General features: G+C 44.4%; 1 protein-coding gene across 2 annotated transcripts in view; it reads right to left on the bottom strand.

Annotated features, from left to right (window-relative positions):
* CLMN (calmin) overlaps nt 1-24,837 on the bottom strand; it is a 79,651-nt gene that overhangs the window by 46,607 nt on the left and 8,207 nt on the right. Inside the window, exon 1 of one of the 2 annotated variants that reach the window (XM_069783542.1) lies at nt 10,033-10,464. The exons of the other annotated variant lie outside the window; for it this stretch is intronic. The gene's annotated coding sequence lies outside the window, so the exon portion shown is untranslated. Of the gene's footprint in view, nt 1-10,032; nt 10,465-24,837 lie in introns of those variants that run through there. 2 annotated transcript variants of the gene reach the window in all.

The following is a 24,837-nucleotide window of genomic DNA, read 5'->3' as shown; positions in this document are numbered from 1 at the left end:
CCTTTGCTATTTACAGGCATTTCTCTAGGGTTGAGTATCATTTTTTCCTGGGATATAGAGTCACATGTTCCACAGATTATCCCACCATCCATCTCTCTTCTGCTTCTTGAATCAAGTCAGAAAAGAAAAAACCAACCTGCATACCTCTCTCTCCCCCAGAAAGTACATTCCATCCCATTAAAAACGGATGCAGCATATACTTCAAATAGCAGAAAGAAATAATGCAGATTCACCAGCTTGTCTCCTCCTCCACCATTCTACCACTAGACAATAAAATTAAGCAAGGCTTTTTATTTTTTTTCTCCTATGGTTCTCTCTGCACTCAGGCTCTGTTCCTGCTTCCACGTGCATACAAGCATTTTTTGCCAAGAAGCCCCTTTTTCCAGGTAGTTTCTGCTGGATGTATAGTCTTTCTGGTTATGGTTACTTTGCTTTCCCTTTCTGTTCTTTATTTGCTAAACTGAGGACTTCAACTCTGCCACACATGCCAAGTACCAGAAAATACCACGTTTCAGAAAAGATCAGGAAAGTGTGGTTTCAGAAAGACCCAGGCTAATCCCAAGACCAGCTTGTGCAAGGATGGCTTGTATCTCACTAGGTGCACACAGACTCTTGCTGACGCTCTCCAAATTCCTCCTTTCTGTAACCTATGTTTCTTCCCTGAAGTAGAATGCAAATGCTCCATCTTGCTTTAAGCAGTTCTTGTGGTTCCTCATAGACACACAACTTCCCTGGCTCTTTCTCCAGCTTTGATAATTTGACCTCCAGTAGGAATGTCCCTTTACACCCTTCTGACCAAAAAAATCATCTCCTTTTATTCAAGGGCAAGGAAAAAATGTGGATGCAAATCACAAGCATTTTATATTTCATTTTTTCTGCATACGTGTGAAAAGCAGATAGAAAAGCAAGCACAGCACACCAGTACTGTAAATAATTCAGAGACATGAAAGGTTCCTCTACAGAAGCCTCTACAGAAGCAGCATTATGTTTTAAACTGCTTTCAGTTTAAATGTTTTTAACAATTAGGAAACTGCTATGTCTGCCACTTCCTTTAAAAGGCATCACTCTTATCAGTAGGTACGTTATTCCTCAGCTGACTAAACGCTATATTTATTAAGATTTCCAAAACGACCACTGACTTCTGTTGTACAATTTGGGTATGACTCCTTAATAAGATTAATCAGCAGCTCAGAGTTTGTGGAAAGTGTGGAAGCGTGATGCATCAAAAAGGGCCATGCACTTGCAAAGTGACAGAAAAGAATACTTTCCATGCCAAGAGGATTCTGGGTGGAAGGAAGAGAGAAAAGGAAGGATTTATGTACATTATTAAGTATGTATCCATCTCTAGATTTTCTCTTCATATAGGTGTCAGCATTTCATATATTTTTATAGCTCTGAAGAAGGACTATCCAACCCAACTGCAATTTACTGAAACATGAAGTTTCTGTAAGTTTTGGTTAAAGTTATACTATCTTTCAGGTTTTGGTTTTGGGTTGGGTTTTTTTTTCAAAAATGTAAAGTGTACTGAGTTTTATTGAATCATAAGGGATGAAGAGATCTGCTGAATTTTTAACTAGGTTATTCTCTCTACCTGTCAGAAGGAATTTCTTTATTACAGAACCCCAAATCTAATCCAGCTAGTTGCAAAATATCTTTAAATTGTGAATAGGATATAAGCCCTGCAGCCATGTTTGCAGACAGACACCTTAGACTCCTCTCCTGGCACAGAAGCAGGAAAAGAACGAGATAAGAAGGTACCACAGGGAGACTGGTGGTGCTCGTGGGAAAGGACAGATATCCTGGTGCACCTCTGCAGCCTGAAGCGTTATTTGGAGATTTCAGGTAACCTACACATTAGGAGCCCAAACAATATACCTGTTGTTTAACAAACTGTTGAAATGACTCACTGGATATTTCTTTAGTAATGTACCAGTGTTTTCTGAACATGTTTTTTTAATAGGATTATTTCCATCATCTTTTATTCCTTTGCCAGCTTAGTTTTTATGCTACATTCTGAAACAGCTGAAGCATTTGCTTACTGCTTTCAGAAGAAGGCACCCCTACCCTTACAAAAAATGTCATTTATTTATTTTAACATTTAGTGATGTTCCAAGACACAAGACAAGAAAAGCAATTAGAGACAGTGTGATTTTTCTTCCCATGTGCATTCAATTTCTCTATTTCCCACAGTAATTTGGGTCCCAAATGTAGGTTTTATAATTTTTCCAGAAAATCATTCAAAAAGATACTCTTAACGCTGGGTTGAGGCCGGTTTCCCTAGCCAAGAGTTTTCCTCCTAAAAGCTTTGCAAAGCAAAGTCAATTTTGAGTTCATTTTCATTATCTTCAGAGATAAACATAGTAACTTAATAGCATAAGCAGCAAAGAACAACACTGTAGTTCAACAGTACAGTAAATCCATCCTAAGGCTTGTAGAACCGGATTTTTTTTAAAACCCATACCATACAAAATGCTGAACTAATATAAACTTAACCTAGCAGCTTTATTATTTAAAACAAGTTGCAAGTTAACTTTGTACCACCAAGATTTAGAAGACATCAGTTCTTATCTGGTCTCCTGCAGCCAGCACGTAAGTGTGTGGAGCTGCCAAACTCTTCATTGCACGTTCTGGTAACTTCAGCACAGAATGGAGCCCACGTGTGATCTGGATCACCTCTGTGTTGCTTTATCATACAGTAACAACATATATTCAATTTTAACAGCTATGGGCTAGGCAGTATTAAAATAACACCTGGTTTTAATGAGCTGGGGCATGAGGAAACACTTCCTTCACAAGTTAGGCTGTCACCCATTAGCCTGTGCACCATGTCCTGGCATCAGTCAGAAGGTGGGGGAAATTTAATGTCAAGTCTGCTCTTGGTTCATCTTGTATTTTAGCACAGCCAGTTGCGAACCAACCCAGGACAGCCTCAGACTTCCTTTTATACCCACTGAGGGTATCCGAATGCAGATCAAGGAGAGCAGATTCTGCCTGTCCCACTTTGCCCTCAATTCCTTGCCAATGAAGTTCTGGAAGCAAACTAAAGCCCTTATACCTGTAAATACAGTGGCTGGGGAGAGCCTGGATCAGAGCTTATTCTCAAGGGAAGGGATACTCTCATGGAAGGTAGTGAGAGACAGTCTTTAAAAGCAAAGTAGTTTTATCTACTACTTGTAATATGAATATCATATTTGAGTAAGTTTGGAACTCAATCACATGTCATTCATTATTACTTGGTCTTGGAAACAGCTCCTATAACTAAAACGTTCAACTATCTCTCTGACTTAGAAATGTTAATGTAGATGGATTACAATCTTCATCCTGGGAAGCAATCAAAAGCAGAAATGCAGAAATGGAGAAATAACTGCTTACAACAGGCTTCATCAGCCACATAATACATAATCTCATTTCGCAACTGCAGGTATCTCATCAGGAAGAAAAGACCCAACAGAATGACGACTTGCTTTCTTTTTCGTCCTTTAGTGCTACATGACTAAACTCAACGCATAGAGCCACATCTGTTTTTCCCTACCTTTATCACGGATTCACAGTTTACATACCCAATGAGGGCATGCAGAGAGCCCTTGTGCACAGATTTGCTTAACGTTCTCCAGCAGTTCACAAACTCAAATGGCCTGCACAAAGTAGGAGACGGGGAAGAGCAGTCTAAATCCTTCTGTGATTCTATGGGAAACCAGATGCAGGATTTGATGCCAGCTAAAATTAACCTGGTGGACAAAACGGTTTATTTTAACTTGGTCACTCAATCCAATTCACTGCACAGTCACACAAACACTTGTGCCTGTATGAGCCAAGAGGGAAAAGGGTGTGTTATAGCTCTGCCTGTCTTGGCAGCAGCATTGGCTTATTTCTATTTAAACTCTATGCAAAAGTATGTCTTAATACCCCTTGAGCCATTTTATTTAGTCTCCTGAGTCACACATACATCACGCAGATTTTTGCTGCTGTCCAGACTGGCGACACTTCATAAACAAAGCATGAGTCCTTACACAGGATGGAAAATTATGATATGTCTAATCACATATTCAGTGATCCAATGGCTGTATATAATGGTTGTATTTTCAGAAATAATTGTAGTCCAGTAGTTAGAGCAGAGGATTGCTGAGATAGACCACCAACACGAGAGAAGCAAACGAATTCCTCTCTGTGCCCCAGTGTCACCACCTTGCGTAAGCACTTTGTAAGGTCTCAGGATAAAAGCTAATCTTTTGATGGCGTGTCTGTGAAAAAATAACTGACAAAAACATAAGATTCTTGAGATTCTTAAAAGCATTTAAAAATGTAACAGAGAGCTGTGATACAAACCAAATAAGTGTAATGTACGCTAATAGGGTGGCTGTCCATTCTCTCCTGTGTATTTGCAGGGCTGCTCCGAGACAGCATGCCTGCACTGCAAGAGAAGTCCTCACCTTCAGAGTTCATTCATATTTTCTGTCCCTTCTGTCCCTAATCCTTACCTCTACCTATCCTGTGATAAGCCACAGAACAAAGTATACTTACTGTTGATTTTAAACAGTTAAATTACACATTTTGTTAGCTGCTCATGCCAGTCCTACTCCCAATGATGTAAATGGAGGAACTTGTTTTGCACAAGCGGCTGAAGACGTAAGGATCAAGAACCACCTTCCTCCTTGCCTTCTTTCCATTTACCTTTCCCGTCCCCCTGTTTCGCTGGTGCCGATTTCCCCATTCAGTCTTTGATCTTGTCTGTAATCTTGGTACACTGTTATCTGTTCCTCTTCCCTTCCCTGTTCGTTCTTTCTGTCCCACAGCAGATAAAGTGGCACAGACCTACAGAGTTAGTTCCCCTCCTTACCAGACAAGTTAGAAAACCAGAACAATGCATAACCCATTTCTGATGCTGCTTTGAGATAGCTGTGGTTAGAGGAGTGTTACACATACCTAGTCACTCCAGCTATAACATTTCAGGTCAGGACAAAATGAACAAAATGCCCCTCAGGCATCTACGCAATACGCTGCCCAAAGGCAGCAGCTGATGCACCATCTCGGGGGGCCTGATCGCAGGGTTCAGTCCCTGCTCATGCATTAAATATCAGAATCACAAGGGGCTGCTTCCTTTTAAATCCAGCTACCCATAAAAGGAGCCTCTATATTTGTTATTTCATATCTGAAGTAATGAATAATTAAAAGGCAGTAGGTATTCTGTACAAGAACTAAATCTTTAGTTAGGGGTAAACCAACATCGAACAGATCAAGACTTTTGTTTTTAAGAAAAGGCTTAGAAGAGTCAAAGATCCATCACTCGGACGTATGCAGAGCAGGCTGGCAGCGGAGGTCTGACGTGCAAAGCGCACACCCACTGCTCCTGAGTCACTCTGGCTCTCAGCTGGGTAACGCGCTCATCGCCCAGGCACGGCCCTGCCTTGCACACAACTCGCACAACTGTCCTGTTTTCCCCACGCTGGTGGCACGTTACAGGCAGGTGAAGATTCCCTCTTTTTCAGTTTAATTTTACAAGCTGCTCCAGGATGAAATGTGCCACGTGGTTAAACAAGAGCTGCGCTCAGGCTGTGGGATTTGACTTTCATTAGCTGCAAGATGCCACATCAGTGGAAATGAAAACAATAAACTTCTCTTGTTCCAATGACTTAACGCTGCTCAGTCAGAAGCTGGCTAAATATAGACCATACCTGCCAAATCACTTTCCATAGGCGAAGCCTACTAAAATCCCTGCTCTCACTGAAGCTGCACAGCCTGCTGCTAGCTGCCGTCCCCGGCAGCCCCTCCAAGGGGGCTCGGTGCTGCCAGCTCTGCCGGGGCTCGCTGAGATCGGCTGGGCATACACGGCATGATCCACACCTACCTAGGCAGGACGAGAGGTGGAACAAATGCTTCTGCGCTCCAGCAACCTCAGTGTCACAGCCCAGGGATGGAGGCTGGCTCTGCTGCCCACAGACACGTGCAAGGTCTGTAGGACAGCTGGCAGCTGCACTTTCCTCCTTAGCAGCCTGACGGCTTTGAAGTGCCAGTGGCACAGTCAGAAGTCCTCTTATCCTTATTAGTGGGAGGGAAAGTACTATGGATATACCTCAGGCTAAGAGGTGGATCTGTCATTTGAGGCAAGGACGTGAAAAAAAAAGAGAACAGCTTTTGAAGACAACGTCTCTTTGAATACTCAGCTTACTAAACTGAACTAAAACACGTGAAGACAGATCATGGACAGGCCTCCATCCGCCTCCACTTACGAGTGAGTCCTCACTACCATAGGATGCAGCATTCCAGCGTCGGTCACAACCAATATTCTCCGAGGAGCAAGCACATAGCAGTTGGCCTTTACCAGCTGTAGGAGCAGCAGCCCGAAGGGCAGAGTGCAGAGCGGGCATTGGGCTCAGGTGCAGGTCTTGGCCTCTGGAAAGAAATTCCTGAACACTTGCAACACTGCATTTCTTCTAAACAAGGCAGGCGGTTCTGTAACTTCACTAAGGTTACGTGGCAAAAAATCACTTTTATTTCCTCCTTTAGTTGTTTTTAAAAGCTGGGCTATTATAGACAAAGAAAAGCCATTGTTTTAACGATTGGTAATTACCCACTAACATTTTTGCTGCCTTAGCACATTAGTATTTTTTCAGGTCTCCTTTGGAACTGTGAACAGGCAGAATTCAGGAAGAAGATTGTGAAAACACAGACCACACACAAGTGCACATCGGGTCACTCCTCATGCAGTCACAGGCATGCTGGATGGAAGGGACCTCTGGAAGCCTGTATCCCACAATATGTTTTCCTAGGATGTGCTCTAGTCATCTTAACATCTTTGTAGTCTCCCACTGGACCCTCTTCATATCCCTCTCGACCTGGGGTGGGGGGAAAACTGGAAACAGCATTCCAACTGTGGGCTCCCCAGTAACCAAGTAGAGGGGCATTATAACTTCCTACAATCTGGTGTCAGTGACCTTGTCAATGTAGTCTAGTAGAGGGTTTGCCTTATTTGCAATCAGGGTGCACTGTTGGGTTGTTTGCAACTTTCATATCTACTGGCATCTTTTGGCATCCACGGTAATACCCACATCCATATCAACTGGGCTACAAGTCATACAGTCACTTTCCAGCCTCTCCCAACGTAAGGGATTGTTCTGGCCAAGGTGCAGACTGTTTTGCTTTTTCTCGCTGAACTCCACAAGCTTCATGTTGGCCTAGTCCCCAGGTTTATCCCTCTGGATTTAGGTTCTCTCATTTGCTATGTCAGTTGCTCCCCCTAATTTAGTGCCATCAGCACATAGGGGGAAGGCACGCTGTGCCTTCTGAAAATGTCAAGCAAGGTGGAGCCCAGCCTCGAGTCCCGAGTACCCTGCTCACTACTTGGTGCCAGCTGGATGTCAGCCCTTTGATCTCCTGGAGTCCAGCCAAAGGTGGTCCCCTCAGTTTTCAACCCACCTAACAATCTGCTCCACCAGACTGTGTCTGCAGTATCACAAAGACCATATCCCACTGGCAGAATTTGGCAGCTTTGAATCTTCCCTACACCGGCAAGGATGAAAATATGCAGATAGGAGCCATGATACCTCTGAATTAAATTCTTACAAGTCCAAAACAATCTGAGACCTAGGATTGCAGAGGTCAGCGTTTATCAGCACAAGAACAGCAGTCTGTGTGGCCTTCAGCTCACTGAAAAAGGATGATGCCATTCACAGACGAAATCGAGATCCAACAGAAATTCAGGTGCATTTTAGGCATAACTTGCAAGAATTAAGTTGAGTAATTCCCAATGTCGAACAACCGCCATTTCAGCTTTATTTCCAAACCCAAAGAACATCTTCTCTTTGCTGAGGTCTCATTAACAGTTAACAAGATCAGGCTTTCAAGATCACAGCACTTGCAGGAAGATATTTTGTAGCTTTCAGTGAAGCCACTAAAAAGAGTAACTATCATGTGATCCAAAATTGAAGTAAAAAACTGGTAGCAAAAACACATTGACTGACTCCAGTGAGAACTGGGTGTTCAGATGAAGAGATTACCATTTTGGGTGTACGTACACAAATTACCAATTAGGGGTAATTGCTTTCAGCTGCATTTCACTGCGTAAAAAAAAAAAAATTAGTAGCTTGTAATTAACACTAATTCAAGGACAGATGAAAGCCCATGTTGGTGCTGAGAGGAGACACGCCTGACAGAAAACAGCTACCTCAAACGCACAACCTCTGGTGGTGTCAGCTAGAATACTTCTGCCGTGTTCCCAAACCAAAATTACAACAGCTTTAATCTCTCTGTCTTCTCAGGCACTTCCTGCCCATTAATCTTCCCCTCTGCCCACGGTCAGATCCTCAACAAAGGCTCAAGAGAGGAAGAAACTCACTGCGCTTCCTACCACTCAGCACGTGCGGCCGGTATCACCCAGACGCTGCTGCTCGGTATCTACCCGCAGCCCGCGGGGCGGCACGGGACCCGCCGCGCTGCCGCGAGCGGCGCGCCTGAACTCGGAGCGGAGGGCTGCGAACCACGCCGCTCTGCGATACGTGCCCTTCTCTGGCCACGTGAGGAGAGATAAGCGTATCCAGACCCCAGATGAAAGCGAGTTCGCTGGAAGATTTCCTGGCCATTTCACGTAATCTGCCCTGACAACATTTCCTGCCTCGAAACAAGAACCATGGAGCGCCGGGCGGCCCTGGCTGCGCGATGGGCAGGGCCGCCAGTCGGTGGGCTCTGTCGAGGTGAACCCCCAGCCGCGTCACATGTAGGCAACCCGGGGACGTGCCAGGGGGACGTGGGGGAAGAAGCTACCTGGCCGTTACAGAAGCGTGGCTCTGTGGCTCTCCTGGTGAGGAGGTACAGAGGACCAGGTGCCGTGCCTGGTCGGCACGTCAGCCAAAGGCAAGCCCATCTCAGGGGTACCCTTCCCACAAGTTACAACTCGGAAGACAATGCACTTTGAAGCGATATTGTCAGAAGTTTACCTACTCCAGTACTCCACCCTGTAAAAGCGCGTGCCTGTTACAGGCTTAAATGCATCAGGCTTTTAGACTTACTCTGAAGAAATATGCTCCCAGCATCTGGTTAACCAAGCTGCAAAACCCTAATGCAGAGTGGTTTAGTATGCATTTTCCTGGACAGTGATAAGGCTGGATCAGACCTAAATGTCCATCTGACCCAGAATCTCATCCGCAACAGTGGCCCACACCACATGGACACACAGGACAAAGGACAACAGGGACTAGTCCCCAGTTGAGCTTCAGATTATCAAACACCAGGCGAGTCAAAAAGCCCAAACCCCAAGGCAGTGAGGCATCTGTCCTCAGGACCGAGGCATGCCCATTTCTCTTAACTGTATTCCCTCCTGTTGACGACTATCATATTCCTTGGTTTTTTTCCCCCAGTCTAACCAGCACTTATATTTGCTCAAATGGGCAGCCTTCGGCAAGAGAGAAACCTGTCCCTGGACCCATACGAGCATTTCTCAAGTTCTCCAGCCCCGCTTCACTGAGCAGGCACTGAGGTTCCCCGCCAGGGCCGGAGCTGGGACTAGGGTTAATTGCCCAGTTTCCCACACCATTCCGGCACACCTCTGGGTTCACCACTCATCACCTTCACTAGTGGAGCTGAGCAGATTTAGGTCCCTGCAGTATAACTGCTTGTGTATGGTTCACGTGGTTTCCTTAAAAAAAGGTCTAATAATTATCATTCTGGAGCCTCAATAAGGCATCCACATTCTTCAGACAGTGGAGAAGCTCAGAGATCTCATTTGATCTCCATTTCCTCTAACCCCTATTTCTACAGTCCCAAGTTCAGGAATCTTTTATTAATAAAAGGCTAGTCCCTTATAGTCACTCAGAGGGGCTCAGACTCAAACCAGAATTCAGTCATTTTAATCACGCAAACTTCACAGCAAACAGAGGGCTCTCTGTAAACAGGATTTGCAATACATTATTCAGACATTTTGATGCTTTTTGGAGCAGAGGAAGCCCCCACTTGTGACTGTGATTTTCAGTTTAGCCCTGGGTAAAACATTTAAACCTTTCACACCCCCTCTATTCTGATTTTGCAGTGAACACCCCTTACCTGTTACAGACCATTAACAAAGCTCCCTTTTTGTGCTCCCTCGCCCTCCCCCACGACATTTGGGGAAATGCTGAAAAGCTGCCACCATCCTCGGACTCCAGGTCCCCATGCCCGGGGAGCTGGAGAAGGCAGAGAGGAAGGTGTCCTCCGCCGCAGCTGAGCAGGGGTGCGGGAACACAGGAATTCCCCATGAGGGATCGGCTGCAGAGAATTACCTGGTTGCTTAGAAACATGAGATTAACTACAGCTCAGTTTTCCCCCTCCTTCACACATGCACTTAAGGAGAGGCCGTAAATCGGCTACTTGGGAGACTGAGGAGAGCCCGTCTGCGGAGCGAGACGCGGGGTCACCGTGCCGGGTCAGGCAGCAGGCATGGGGGAAAGACCGAGTTTTCTGCGCTCCGTCCCCGGCTGCGCGAGCTCCCTTTGGTTTGCAGCGAAAAGTTTCTCCTCGCTGAGTTTCAGCCGCCAGAACGAGTCGATCATGCAGCTCCGCAGCCGAACCGCCCGTGCCAGGATCTCGGCTCTGATGACAATCCGTTGAAGGAACGCACTAGGGCAAAGGAAAGAAGCCTCCGACAAGAAAGAGCAGCTGGTATTTAAAGCAGCTGGTATTTTAAGCAAAAATTACATTAATCTCTGCACCTCTTAGTAACGTTTTCTACGTGAGCTGCCAAAGCATCGGCGATCGGCAGCACTAAACACGCTTGCTGCCTGTTTGCATCTTCCACGCCTCGAGGAATCGGAGAGAAAGACTGGTAAGCAACACAGAGACCCCACTAGTGCTTTGCTTACCCACCTACACATAACATGGAAGTAGGAAAAAAACGATCTAGATAAAACAGATGTGGACTTAATCTCGCACAGTTTACGGTCAAACCAGTTTAACATGAAAAAGCACCATCACTAATGCAAACATGAGAGCATAGCCCACAATGTGGGCTCAAGAGCTTTAATGCAGTCTCTGCTAGAAGCAAGCTCTCCAAGCCTGACGTAACAGGTCAAAATACAGATGAACTGACATCTGCCGATAAAGTAATAGAATTTGGAAAAAGATACTGGGAAGTGTCCCTAATTTAGATGATTTCACATCCATTCACATTCACAGTAATCAGCTCTCAGACACGGAGTGGAAAGGATATGCCGTGTAGTACGTACCTAATAACCTTGTGGACAAGAGCCAGCGGTGTGGTTATCATTATGCTGGATAGTTATTACAAACTGAGGGTTAATTATTAGCAGAGCTTAAAATCAAAGACAGTTTGATCCAGACTGCATACACACACACAAAGCTACTACCCTGAAGCACTTCCAGTCTCCTTCCAGACAAGCTCAACATAGTTCAGACATGTAGAAGGCAGCACACCATGCTAAGGTAGAAGTGACAGGGAGACCGTAGCCACGCGGCTCTTGAAAAGAGTTAGCACCTACGTGAGTGCGTGTTGTGGAGGCCTTCCACTGGGTTTTTTTGCAATACCACTTCAATGGTTGTTTAAAAACAGTTAACATCACTAGAACAAAGTTACATTTTGAGTATTAAGTTCTGCACAGAAAATTCTCTTTGACCTGGGAAGGATTTTTTTCGGGGAGGAAGGACTTGAATTGCCTTCTGCTCTACACTTGCATGCTTTTCTATGAAAAGCAATGAGCTCTGCAAGGACAGGTTTGCAACTGTCAGAGCTCCAGTTTTGTTAGAAAATATTTAATGATATTTTATGATTTCAGGCTGGTGGGATGGGGAAGAAGAGGCCAAGGGAACAAAGTAACAACATGGAAAAAAGACCAAAAAGTGAAATCACCTGACAAGTTTTTTGTTAGATTAACAGAAATTCAGATTTGGTAGAGTTGTTTGTTCAGCACAGCAAAGTGCTCTTTGGGCCTACATGAAACATGATGGATCTCTGCCAAGTAAGTCAGAGCACCCGCGATGAACATCCCAACCATACCCAGGGTTTTTTTCACTTAGCTGTCCCGTTAATTCAGCATTACCCTGACTGACTCAGTTCTAACAAACACAGTTCTACCTGTGTGTCAGCACTTGATATTCAATCTGCAATTAGGAAAGAAAACAAGGAATGTGGGTAAGCAGATCGGGCTGAATTCAGAATAGGCAGTGGCAGGGGGGAACTGACTCTGGGTGGTAGCGTTACAGTCTTCACCCAGGGCGGTGCAGATGTGCAGACCTGGAGGGTTCGAAGGCAGACGCGGCGTGCAAGGACCACATGCGATCAATAGGTGGATCACACTCTTCTGTAAACACCACGGGAGAAAAAGGAAAGGCCTTTACGCCAGCAAAACAAAATCAAAATGACTAGCCAAGCTGCCTAAACAAGGCAGCGTTTATGTAGGATGGGGTTGGGGGGGCTCAGCTGAGAACACTCTGCTCCTTTTTTTGCTCTCATACCACGTGTGGCACATAAACACGGGCCGACGTGACCGAAGGCTCCCTGCGAGCGAGCGGGGCAACTTGCCTTTGGCAGAGAAGGATTAGTGTTTGCTGGCTCTGTCAAAAGGAAATGGGGGCAACCTCTGCCTCCCCCCTGCCGCTCCTGCCACCCCCGTAGCAGCAGGGCTCACGCTGCAGTTTGCAGTGTTTACATTGCTGGCCCCAAACTTCTTTCCGTGTCTGTGGAGTTACAGCAGAGGCTGAAATTGAGACTAATTCTCTCACAGCAAATAAGAGTCCTTTCCCAGCCCAGTATTTAGCATTTCACATTCTCACATCCTGCAAACAACCATCAAAAACAGGGAAAAATCATGGCTCCAGAGGAAGCCTACACTACTAGCTGAGGAGGTCCGACTTCCAGACAGCTAGGACTTAAGAGAGAGAAATGCCACTGTCGTGGTTTAACCCCAGCCAGCAACTAGGCACCACGCAGCCACTCACACACTTCCCCCCACCCAGTGGGATGGGGGAGAGAACTGAAAGAAAAAAAGTAAAACTCATGGGCTGAGATAAGAACAATTTAATAAGTAAAATAAAATATAATAGTAACAATAATAATAATAATAAAATATAATAGTAATAGTAATGAAAAGGAATATAATAAAATAAAAATAATTTAAAAAAATAAAACCCAAGAAAAGACAAGTAATGCACAACACAATTGCTCACCACCCACTGACTGATGCCCAAGCAGCAATCCACCCCTTCTGGCCAGCTACGCTCAGTTTCTATACTGGGCATGACATTCTACGGTATGGAATATCCCTTTGGCTGGTTCAGGTCGGCTGCCCTGGCTATGCTCCCTCCCAGCTTCTTGTGCACCTGCTTGCTGGCAGAGCATGGGAAAACTGAACAGTTCTTAACTTAGGATAAGCGCTACTTAGCAACAACTAAAACATCAGTGTGTTATCAACATTATTCTCACCCTAAATCCAAAACACACTGTACCACCTACTAAGAAGAAAATGAACTCTATCCCAGCTGAAACGAGGACAGCCACCCATTAAGCCAAAATTGCAAAGAGAGTCCTGGGGGGTTTATGAGACAGGGCAGCTAGGTTCAGGAATCGCATCGAGCCACTGCAAAGTGCCACAGCTCAAGATGTTTGTCATTAAGAGTCACAGCTATAAGAAATGCACAGCTTTAATGAGGGCTAAGTCAACATGAGGGACCTTCCAGGCATGTAATACCAGCAGTTACGGTGACTGCAGATAGGAGTAGACTGTGTTTTCGTCAAGGAAACATTTGCCAAAATAGTTTCGAAGCGAGCAGTCCTAACAACCTCCCTACCGTTTACACCGAAGCTCTCCCAAATGTGGGTCTTTCATTAGTAAATCGAATCTTGCTTTAGTAAATTTAAGTACGTTTCCACTTTGCTCTGCTAGCCATTGCAAAACCAGAAAAGGTGAACTCAATGCTAATGCTGCTCCTGGGAACGTCTGATCCTGGAACTACGTTGACAGCTGGCAAGGGCTTGGGAAACACTCAGGCATCTCCCAGCCTTTGCTCGTGCCCCCTCCCTGGAGTACTCCTCAAGTACTTTCCATGCATAAATAAACTAAGGTAGGATGAACTTCAAACAGGCCTCGCCCTACACAGTCAAATAAGCTAGGGAAAATGTATGTATGATGTGTAATATTTACATTTCAAACAATGAAACTTCTTGTTTTGATACATTATACAGGCTGGAATTACCAACGAGACTGCAGACTGGATAGGCGCATTTTATGCATTGCTTTTTTATCATGAAACAGTGCTGGGTGACTTTGTTGAGGGACCAGGCAGACCCCGGAAAATTCACGTTATGGCAGCATAGCTAAACAATGTTCTCCTGCCTACCATTTGAGTTTAATCTGTCCATTTGCTACCTATCAAGGCCAAAATTTCACATTTTGCAACTGCAGTCAGGCTAGGCCCTGGCTGTGCTTTTTGGTTACTTGCCATTCTCAGTCAGTCACTGCTGTAATCTTATTTATTTGTAGTCATACTATTGAAGCAATGATGTATTTTCAAGAGATTACTCTGTAAAAATGAAAGAACATATCTTTTTCTCAATGGCCTCAAATTAGAGAACAAAAGCAATATAAGCAAGGCAATAAATAATCTGGATTTATAGAAATTAACCTTGAATTTGTTTGTTTCGTAGTTTGCAGTCTGAAAACATGACCACTTGCACTATGCTAACTTCACTGATTTCTATTACTCAGATAAGCATGCCACAAAAAAAAGTCTGAGGTGAGGTAGTAGCTTTTATTAGGCCAACAAACAGGAGCTGGAAAAACAACAAAGCAATTTATCAGCCAGCCTAATAAAAGACATTACCTCTCCCTACAAACCCTTCCTTGCTTATTTCATGGCAGTAACTTCACTACCCAAGTATTTCTCATCCTAACAATGAAATTTTACATTTGCTGGAAGTAGGAGCCTTCCAGCCTCAGTTTATAATTGACTTTTGTAACTAAATAGGATTTTCAGTGCACTAGGGCAAAGAAAGCACAGGAACACCGGTACTGGAAACAAAGCTTGTAGAATTTTGCCAGTGTGGGCATTGGACCTGCAAGTTCCTCCACGCCCACATGCTGCAATCCCGGCATCCACGGAGAAACCCCAGCAGCAAAACGATGGATGGGCCTTGGGACCAAATTGCCTCCCAGCTGACACTGCCCAGAATTACCATCGCTAGTGTGAGTGGGTCTGTATCCCAAAGAACTGATCTGAGAGACGAGCTGGCTCCCTCGCAGGCGTGCAGGATTCCTCGGGGACCCCTGAGAGGCGGCAGCAGCAAGCTCCTGAAGTGGCTGAAAGCCATTTTTCATTCCACATTCACTGCCACGGCACTGAATTAGGAGACCATTTTCTGTGAGGCTGGAGGAATAATTGTATCCCATGGATCAGCAGATGAACAGGTAACGCATAGCCGTGGGGCAGTGTAGGGATACCCAGGAGAGTTTAGGGAAGCAGAATTTTCCCTGGAGCATCACGAAGTCTGGAGAGGACTAATAAACTGCTTCCAGGAACCAAGCACATTAAGGTATATAACCCTGCCTTGTCAGCTGCGCGGTCAACGTAACCACCACCCCCCCAGACATGGGGCCCTTTTTCAGCATCCTTGTTGTTAAGAAGAGCTCGGGCATCTCCAGTGAGCTTCTTGTTGAGACAGAAACGCAGGGAAACACTCACAAATTTCTTTCCTAGCCTGTTTTTGTTTAGAGTAGCCACACAACTCCTCCTCACTGCCTCAAGGCGACAACAAAAGCAAAGACCAGAATTACACACAAATTAGCCTCAGCCCCACCGCTCCGGCAGGACAGGGCTCCGCGTTCAGCCTTTCCAGCTAAACCGCTCCCCTGCCTGCCTCTCCCGGCACAGCCTCCGGCGCCGGCGGCTGTGACTGAGCGCCGCTCCGCAGGTATTGATCCTGGCACAAAGCACACGCTTGGCCGGACAGTCCAAACTCAGAGGTCAGGATCCTCTCCTCTGCCACCCTCACTTCTTGCTCTGCATCCACCGCCGCTGCCAGGACTTTGGTCGACTTCAAACAGGCAGCAACAGCCCCGCGCCGCTAACAGCTTGTCTCAAGTAAAACACAAGCAGAGGGAAAAAGGATCCTTAATTCAGCTTACATTTAGCTATGACCAGCTGAGGTAGAGCCACCTTCGTTCTGCAGAGGAACCATCACGCCAGCATCCAGAGTGGTTTAGTTAATCGAATTTCAGGAAAGTTAATGTGGATTAACTTTTGAGTGTACTCATGTAGACGCACTCTACGTTATTTCTTAGCTACACCACATCAGAGTGGCAGTGGCCAGGTTCATTGCTCCATGGTACTGTAAATAAATGCTAAATCTGTGTTTTAATGGTATCAGGCAGGCAGCAGCTGTTACTGCTGAATGCCCAGCAGATTGCTATCGCTCTCAGGACTCTCATCAGGGAAAGTACCGAACAGCCTAAAGATTATTATTGTCTGGCAACAAGCATTTTCTTTCACAAACAGCACCTGAAAAAAAAAAAAAAAAAGTATGTTGTGAAGAGATGACGAAAAGGCTTTCTTGTTCCCCTGCTCTGGGCACCAGGCTGTCGAATTGTTATGTGAGGGGAAAATAAGGCATTACACAATCTTCTGAAAGAGTGTGTTAGAGAAATGGAAGGCAGGATACAGAATTAAATGCATAATTCATGGCTTGTGAGAGCCTTGAGGCAAGACCTTTCGGACTTGCTAATTGCTTTGCTGAGAAGTAGGCCAGAAGCCATAATAATGACTCCTACACCTAGGCAAATACACCCATAAAGCTGTTGTAACATCCACCTAGGGGCTTCCACATCACCCCCTTGCACAGATGTGCTGCTGGCCCATCTGACAACACGCCAACCAAGGACAAGATCACGGGATGTCAGGCTGATCCGAGGATCTGGATCTAATTCTGGTACGTATTTCCGAATATTCCGGTTTTTGGACTGCAGGTGTATTTATATAAACTGCCTGCAGCCATACCTCATTCCTTGGAGGACTCTCACTGTGCGCGCAGAGCCTTAGCACACAACCCTGCGCACGTGAGACCGGCAGAGGTGAGCGGCTCCTCCGCTGCCGCAGCCAGATTTAGCCCCACCGAGCTCAATGGCAAAAAATTCAGTGGGTGCAAGATCAGATCCCAGTTGCAGGCAAAGATATTAATATGACAAGTAGGGAGGAGGAAGGCAAGCATAACAGCTTACAGCTACAGAGGCTTGCGCATGTGCAGAATTTGGTGGATCTAAGTCATGAACAAAGCACCAAAATATCTTTCAGCTTCCTGTGCCATAACCACCTCCTCCTCCATGTCCCCAGTGAACACCCTTGGATTTTCTCATCCCAGCAGGCAAAATCATAGGCTTTTATCTACCTACGTGTTCAAATCTCTCCTATTCACATTCTCTCGTTTCAGAAGACGCTATTCCAGCCAATTCTCTGATAATATCCTGCCAACTGCTGCCAGCCACTGCTGCTTCTACTTTGTTAGACCCCACCACAAGTTAGCCTCAGGGAGCTAAGAAAGACTTCGCTATTGCTGTTTCCAATTTGTTACTGAATCCAGTCAGAGTCATTCCCTGTGTCTGAAGAGAGACGGACTTGCCTCTGAAGCACAGGGATCAGCCACCTTCCCGCTCCGCCAGCTTGCCCGGCTCCAGCCCCGCCGGAGCATCGTCTCCTTGCTCTCCTCCTGTAACCATCTTTCCCCGCAGCGTCCTTAGAGAAGTCTAACCCCGCGACTGCTACTCTGCATCCCTCGTCACAACACACCAGAAAGAATCTCTTTGTAAGCCCTTTCCTTCCCCTTTGGTATTATTTACTGATGTGTCAAAATTACCTTAAAAATTCATTAATAAAATGCAGATCAATATCTTTCATAAAGCAGCTTATCTCCACGAAGTTGCAGAAGTGAAAATACTGAAAGTGCATGAAAACAGAATCAGTCCCTTAATTGTACTGTGCTAAGTCATACTACGTTGATTAATTTACTGAAGCAGATGAAATTTTTACTGCTAATTTAATTATTTACTTACTTAAAGATGCTCCATCTATTTCTCAGGGACAAGAATATGAAAAAGCAGAAGGACACAAGAGAGAGGAAGAAAAAATAAGATGGTTAAAGATCCCTGGGTTTGATGGGTGTCATCTGGAAACCATCAGTACTGGCTTTTGAGTATGAATAAGGCTACCAATTATATGATAGTGGAATAAAGTTTCAGAGCAAGTAAAACATCTTTTTTGTGATACTTCAAATCACATGATGGTAAAGACACAGACTGCTTTGCAACACCTTCTATATAAGAATCCTAACTATTAATCTGTAAATATAAAAGGCCCCACAATGAAGGCAGAATTTAAAGAGCAATTCAAAAGTCAGTGGAGAAGTACAATGAAGCTGAGGATCCCCAGACTTAGACCAGACTCAAAATGCCAGTGCCTGGTTCTGAAGGTAAATAACCTCTAAGCTACTTTATAATTGAGCTGCAACTCAAACCAAGCTGCAACCCATTCAATGGGCAACTCTCACCTGTACCATTTTTAATCTACTCATACCATCTTAACTCTAGCAATGTTACTGTCCTTTACACACTCCGCGATCTAGCTTTTAACATCTACAAGGGGCATACAAGGAATTCACAGTTTCCCCAAGTCCAGGGCTTTACAGCCCAAATAAGCAAATTAAAGGCAAAGCATGGGAAAGAGAACAACAGAAAAATGTCACTTAATGTTGTGAGTTCCACTGTTAATAAATTTTGATAGCTCCCACACTGGAAGTAAGGTAAATAAGCATTAGCAGTAAGTACTGTTTGGTGTAGTTTTATTTTGTTTTGTGACCTACCCATTTGGTCCAAGAGAGAGAAGTCAGTAAAAGCAGAATGGGTCCATTGCAATCGCAACACAAAGGGCAGTCTTTCACTTCGTACAAAGAATACTAGCACAGATGGCGAATCAACATTTTGCAGGAAAATCCATGTGCTTCCACATTAATGAGACACGGGTTAGAAGAACACTGTATTATTATGTCAGAAGTGATTTGTTGTCCAAGCTTAGGTACCCAGATGGTATCAAAAATACTCCAAACTTTCTATAAGCACAAAGCTTTCACTATAATTAAAAAATGGTTTCAGAGAATATACTGGTTTCTCCGAGTACTCCCAGTTCATTTTTAACTGCTGAACATGCCCTGTATTTTGCTTGCAGTGCTTTAACAAGGAGAACGTATATGCACTAGAAAACCTCAAAAGGCAGAGCTGGGGAGTGATATATCGCACAGGAGAGGGGAGCTGGGCAGAACCATCAAATTCCCAAAGTGTGGAGAAGAAGGAACCGGGAAGCCAAAAGCTATAAGGTGCTTCCCTGGTGGATATACTAGCAAGGTCTTCCGAAAAGAACAGGTCTCTGGTCATGCAGGATGGCACCAAAGCAAAACTAGGGAACTACGTGACCCATGTTCATACAGTTAAAAATAGCTCCAACTAGGAGCAGTGGCTTCTTCTGATTCAGATCAGGTTTAAGCCCCTCCCCCCATGATGGGGTTTATCCATATCGGAGACAAAGCAATTGGACTTTATAAATAAGTCCCATTATTAACACACTTTTGTTTCTGATAGGAGCCTCAAAAATCTTCATAAAAGCTCACAGTGAAATAATTGCTTTCTTTTCACTTCACCCTAGCAGACTCCCACAGGTTTGACTGTATTTTTTCTCTTCCAAGTAAATTGTACAGCCTCTCTTAAAAGGCTCACCTTTAAAAAAGCAGCCTAGAAAATACCAGGCTAAATTTGACATGTTTTTCCCTATGTTTCAAAGCCAGGGAAGGGTTCTTCTTGAAGAAGATGACACCTTTTCTACTCAAGTAGATTGAAAATCTGCTGCAGAAAAAAATGGGGGGGGAGGGAGAGAAAAGAATAAACTGCTGGGAGAGTATGTGGGTGGCAGGATTCAGTCTTTAGTCTGACAGGTGTATGTCAGCACTTCTCCACAAACATACCTATAAGGGATCTAACTGTTTTCCTTTTTGCATTGCTGTAGGTTTGTACTGTTTTCTAATGATACTCCTTGCTTGTAGGTTAGCTTCCTGCCTGCCTCTCTGCCTGATGTCCAAAAAGCTAACAGGTTAACAAAGCGAGAAAAGCTGATGCTTTTCTTCATCAACGCATTTGCCCTTCTAAGTATCTCAAGCAAATTTGTCTTGAAATTAAAAATCGTATCGTCAACCATGCAGCAGACAATGTGGTCCAAAGAGAGATTTACAGGCTGGTAACTAGGGAGCAGGCAGAGGCGGCGGCTGCTCAGCTGATGGATATAAATAGTAAAATCCTAGTCAACAGGATATTATTGTTCTTTGGGGTTCCCAAAGAAGCCTTAAGCAATGGATCAGCTCCTACGCACATGCTGATTGCAAGTCGGCGCCCGTGTGCAGTGGGGAGGTCCTGCCCAGGGAAGACTCGAGGCTGTTTCAGCAGTTACCAGGTCTCAGCACTTCTCATGCTCTAGTGGGAGGAAGACCGAGAAACAGGGGGGAAAGGGCTCAGCAAAGCACCTGTCATCTATTTATTCCTTTATGTATTAATAACTCATCTCTAAGAATCATGAGACTAAATAGCAATGCTTTCCTCTGCTCATGCCATGAAGGCAAGCCTAGATGGAGATCACCAGACAAACCAAAGAGCTTGAGAAACTGGGAAAAGAAAACAAAGAAGAAAAGGAGTCTTCCAGGAGCAGGTCAGAATGGCTTATTTATCAAGCTGTAACTCCGCGAGACACCGGCTTCAGCTGGCTTTAAGTCAAGGCAGTTTACGCTCTAAGGTATCGCAGAGCCTCCATTATAAACCACAATTCAAGGGGAGGCAATTAATTGCCTCATCCCTCTATGACCTTTGCAGTAAGGAAAAAACAGAATCTGATTGCTCTCCTGTTTCTGATTTTGTTTCTGTTAACTCTCCGACTTCGTTCTCTTGCAGAACATATCCTTATAATCATCCAGGGCAGACAGACAGCTTTAGGTAGATATCTACATTCATTCAAGATAAACATGTCTGATCCGTGCCCTAAGCAACCTCTCCCTTGGTCTTCTGCTCTACCCCACCGAGCTCTTTCAGACCCATGCACAAAGGAGACAGGGTTTCAGGACAGTGGATATAGCACTGCTCTCCGTTAAAATAACATCTAGATGATTCTGAGCACTGAACTGAAGAGCATGCTTTGACAGCAAGTTCAGGCTGGGATAAAATTTAATCTGATTCATTTACGCATGCAAACTGGAAGCTTTTATTAGCATACATTCCTCAAAGAAAACAAATTACAGTTCCTGGAGATGTTCGTTGTGAATTACCCTCTTCCAGCTTCCAGTAGCAAGTTTTCTTCTTTCTCCAGCTCTGCTTTACCTCCTTTCTAGCAACACATACTCAAACCAAAGCAAACAAAACTCCTGGAACAAACTCAGTGAACTGCAAACACAGTAAGAAGAGGCAGAGGGAGCACAGCTGATTTGGATCTTGACTGAGGTAATACCAAAGCACTTGGAGAAAAAAAGGTTTTACCTGAAGATGATGAATAGTAACTCATAAAGATGATCAATATGAGACTTCAAAAAATACACCTTCACAAATAGGGAGAAGTAGAAGAAAGCAGGTTGATTCCATTCCACAAGCATTTTGTTCTTCTTGCATTAAAAAAACCCTAAGCCAAGCCAAAATGAAATCTGATTGCATTCGGTTAACCTTCACACCAACTGGTGTGCACTGGAGAGAACACCAACAAGCACAAGCAAACGCAGAAGGAAACCACCAGCCACCAAACATGGGAACACCACATGCTAGGAGGAAAGAGGCGTTTGTACCTTCATGTAAGTTACCAAGTTGTAAAAGTTTATGATAGAGAAGGCAGCATATCTGTATTACAGTTCATGTGAATTGTTAGATGACACTGTTAGCTTTTGCTGTCGGATGGCGAAGGAGAGAAAAAGAAGGTGTGAGGAGAGGAATTTGGTCAGGTAGTTACAATGGTCACCTTGAACAGAGAATACCAAGGTTCAAGACCTGCTCCACCAAAACTTTCCATGTTCACACAGAGAGAAATACATCATTAGGCTGTCTGGATAACTTTGAAATAAATCCTCTAGTTTTCATGTGCCTTTGATCCCCAGCCCTAACATAAGGGTGTCATCTAGAGAAATACATCAAAACCATGAAACACTCAAATACTAAAAAATAGAAATAAATCCCTGCTAGCATGTATTAAGAATCTATTTCAATTTTAGTCAAGACAAATGCAAAGCAGTGGGAAAGAAAGCCTATGGGCATCAAAATTATCTCAGTACCAGAACTCAAGCTTGGACCCTCTCTGCAAAACCACAGTTATTAAATGCTACTTCAACGTCCCTGACAGCCCCATCCTTCTGTAAGGATGCAGTGTGCAAGAACACACACACGTAGCAGGACCAGCAAGCCAAAATGAAGTGGGCAGCCCATGCCAATCTTTTTGTCATGTGGACATCATGCTAGCACATTAAGCTGTGTTTTTCCATGCAGCTCCTGTGTTTAGGCTCCAAAACCGATCATTAGTGTGATAAATGAAATGAGTGGAAACTTTGGCTCAAAGAGCCCAAACTGCAGCAGCTCTGCAGTCAGTCACTCTTCCTGATTTTTGGTTCATTAGTGAAATGAGAGTATAAGAGGTCAAGTGAACATTCAGTTCATAATTAAGTGCCTGAATGACGAAGCTGTCTATTGGCTTGAGTGACACAACATAGGGGTCTCATCTGAGCTTGCTGTAGGCATCCAGACCACCTCTGCAACTGACTTTTGTAATCGGTCTCAGCATAAAAGCAAAGGACTCAATATGCATGGAAAAAAATGGGATCCTGCATGAAAAAAAATCGCTCTAGAGCCATCTGCGGGATAGGCAATCAAACAGTGTTTAGACCTCCCCCCAAAGGAAGTGGAGGACTTGAAAGGTACCCAGGACCTGACCGGTTGAAACAAAATCCGAATATGACTTGCTGCATTAATTAGTTTACAAACAGTCTTGAGAGACAGATGGATATCAGCTTTCTAGACCTCCCCAGCTCCATCTGGATCCCTCAGTACCTGAGGACGGTCCCTCTTGGTGACATCCGTCGGGACTGGACGGGAAGCATGCGCTGCCCTTCTCCTGCAGACACAGGCTACCATCACCAGGGTCACAACCGCTTCCTGACTTCACAGTAGTGACACTGGTGCGACCTCCGAGTTCTTTAATTAAAATAAACTCATGATGAGTGATGCTGTCAACGGCAGCATTACAGACAAAGGATTTTATAGTGTCCCTTAGCTCCACTAGCAACCAAAACATGGTGCTTCCTCTTGATACACAGTTTTTGAAGACAATTAAATCTCCTATCTTCTTTGATCCTTCTGATAAACACACAACTTTTTAAAGTTTTGAAAGGCCAACACTGAATACATCAAAAAGACCATCTACCTTCAAAAGAAGAAACGCAGCTTAGCCAGCAAAAATTCATACTCTGACTACTTTCAGTCAAGGTCAATAATCATACTAACTTCTGGAAGAAGGCTAACCACAAGTACTTTTTAACCAACATTAGGTCCCGTAACAACTTTTTTCTTTATAATGGGCAGAAATCGAAAAACTCACGCAAGAGTCCCTATAACTTCAAATCACGCCTTGTCCTGTATCCAGGGAGATCTTTAAAAAAAAAAAAAAGACAAAGAAACCCTGAGAGTAACAGGAACTAAATGTTTTTCAGTGGCATTAATCATCAGGGCTGGGAAGTCCCCTACCCGGCATGGAACCTGAGAACAAGGACAGGGGCTGAATGCTTCCCAGCCACTCTGAACAGTAAGTGCTGGAATCGCTCAGGATTTGTACCAGAAACAGGCCTACTGAGTACCTTGTCAAGAAGGGAAACTCAGGGGGAATTTTGCCTCTGAAAGCTCGTCGTCTCATTTGGGCAGGATTTTTACAATTCACCAATTTAAAGTATCACATGAAGGTGCTGGCCGCAGTCCCTCCTGCGCTATCATTAGGTTTCTGAGGACCACGCTCTTCCCCATTTGCCCACTCCTGTTTGCTCCAGATCGATTTGTGTTTCTTTCCTTATATATCCCAGACAGCATTTCTGAAGCGGACATTTCATACTATGTTATTTATAAATACTATACTAAGTTATAACTGCAGTTTGTGTTCATCATGAACATCAGTAAGAGCCAGAGAGCTTTAACCACATGTCCAGACACAGTCATATGGAGGATCAGTTTTTAGCAGTTATCTTCGTTGGCATTGCTTTAATTTGTCGTGGTGCCAGGACTCTCTTGCCCTTCCCATTTTTCACTGAGCCAAGAGAAGCATAATCAGCCCTTAATTGCAAACTACACTGACTGCATATACAAAACACCTATTGATATACATTAGGGGGTTCCTTGCAAAGACTAAAACAAAATGGCAAAGTACTTCTATCTGACCATAAATGCACAACAGAAAGACAGCCCGTGCACGTAACCAGTCCCTGTGCTTTGGCAGCAATTCAGAGCTTCGGCTGGAGTCCCATGAAATGGACAGTTCAGGCTGCGATATGTCTTTCACAACATACGAATAATGCATGGCCGCCTGATCATCAAGGGGTTTATTGTACTGTTATTTGGGTTTCTTGAAGAAAATGTAGGAAAAACAGGCTGGAAGAAAAAAAATGTAGATTACCATAAGCACTTGAGAGTTAGAAGGCAATACCAAGATTAGTGCATGAGAGACCTTTCACAGGTTTCAGAAGTGCTAACAAGTGAATTATTCTGAGGGACAGGTCCAAAACAGTAAGACCCCCCATGTTACCACTGACGGTGATGGTAAGCTGGG

The sequence above is a fragment of the Haliaeetus albicilla genome, chromosome 5 (genome assembly GCF_947461875.1).
Source record: "Haliaeetus albicilla chromosome 5, bHalAlb1.1, whole genome shotgun sequence".
Taxonomy (NCBI): Eukaryota; Metazoa; Chordata; class Aves; order Accipitriformes; family Accipitridae; genus Haliaeetus; species Haliaeetus albicilla.
The sequence above is the reverse complement of the archived record's forward strand: the minus strand, read 5'-3'. Positions and strand labels throughout refer to the sequence as shown.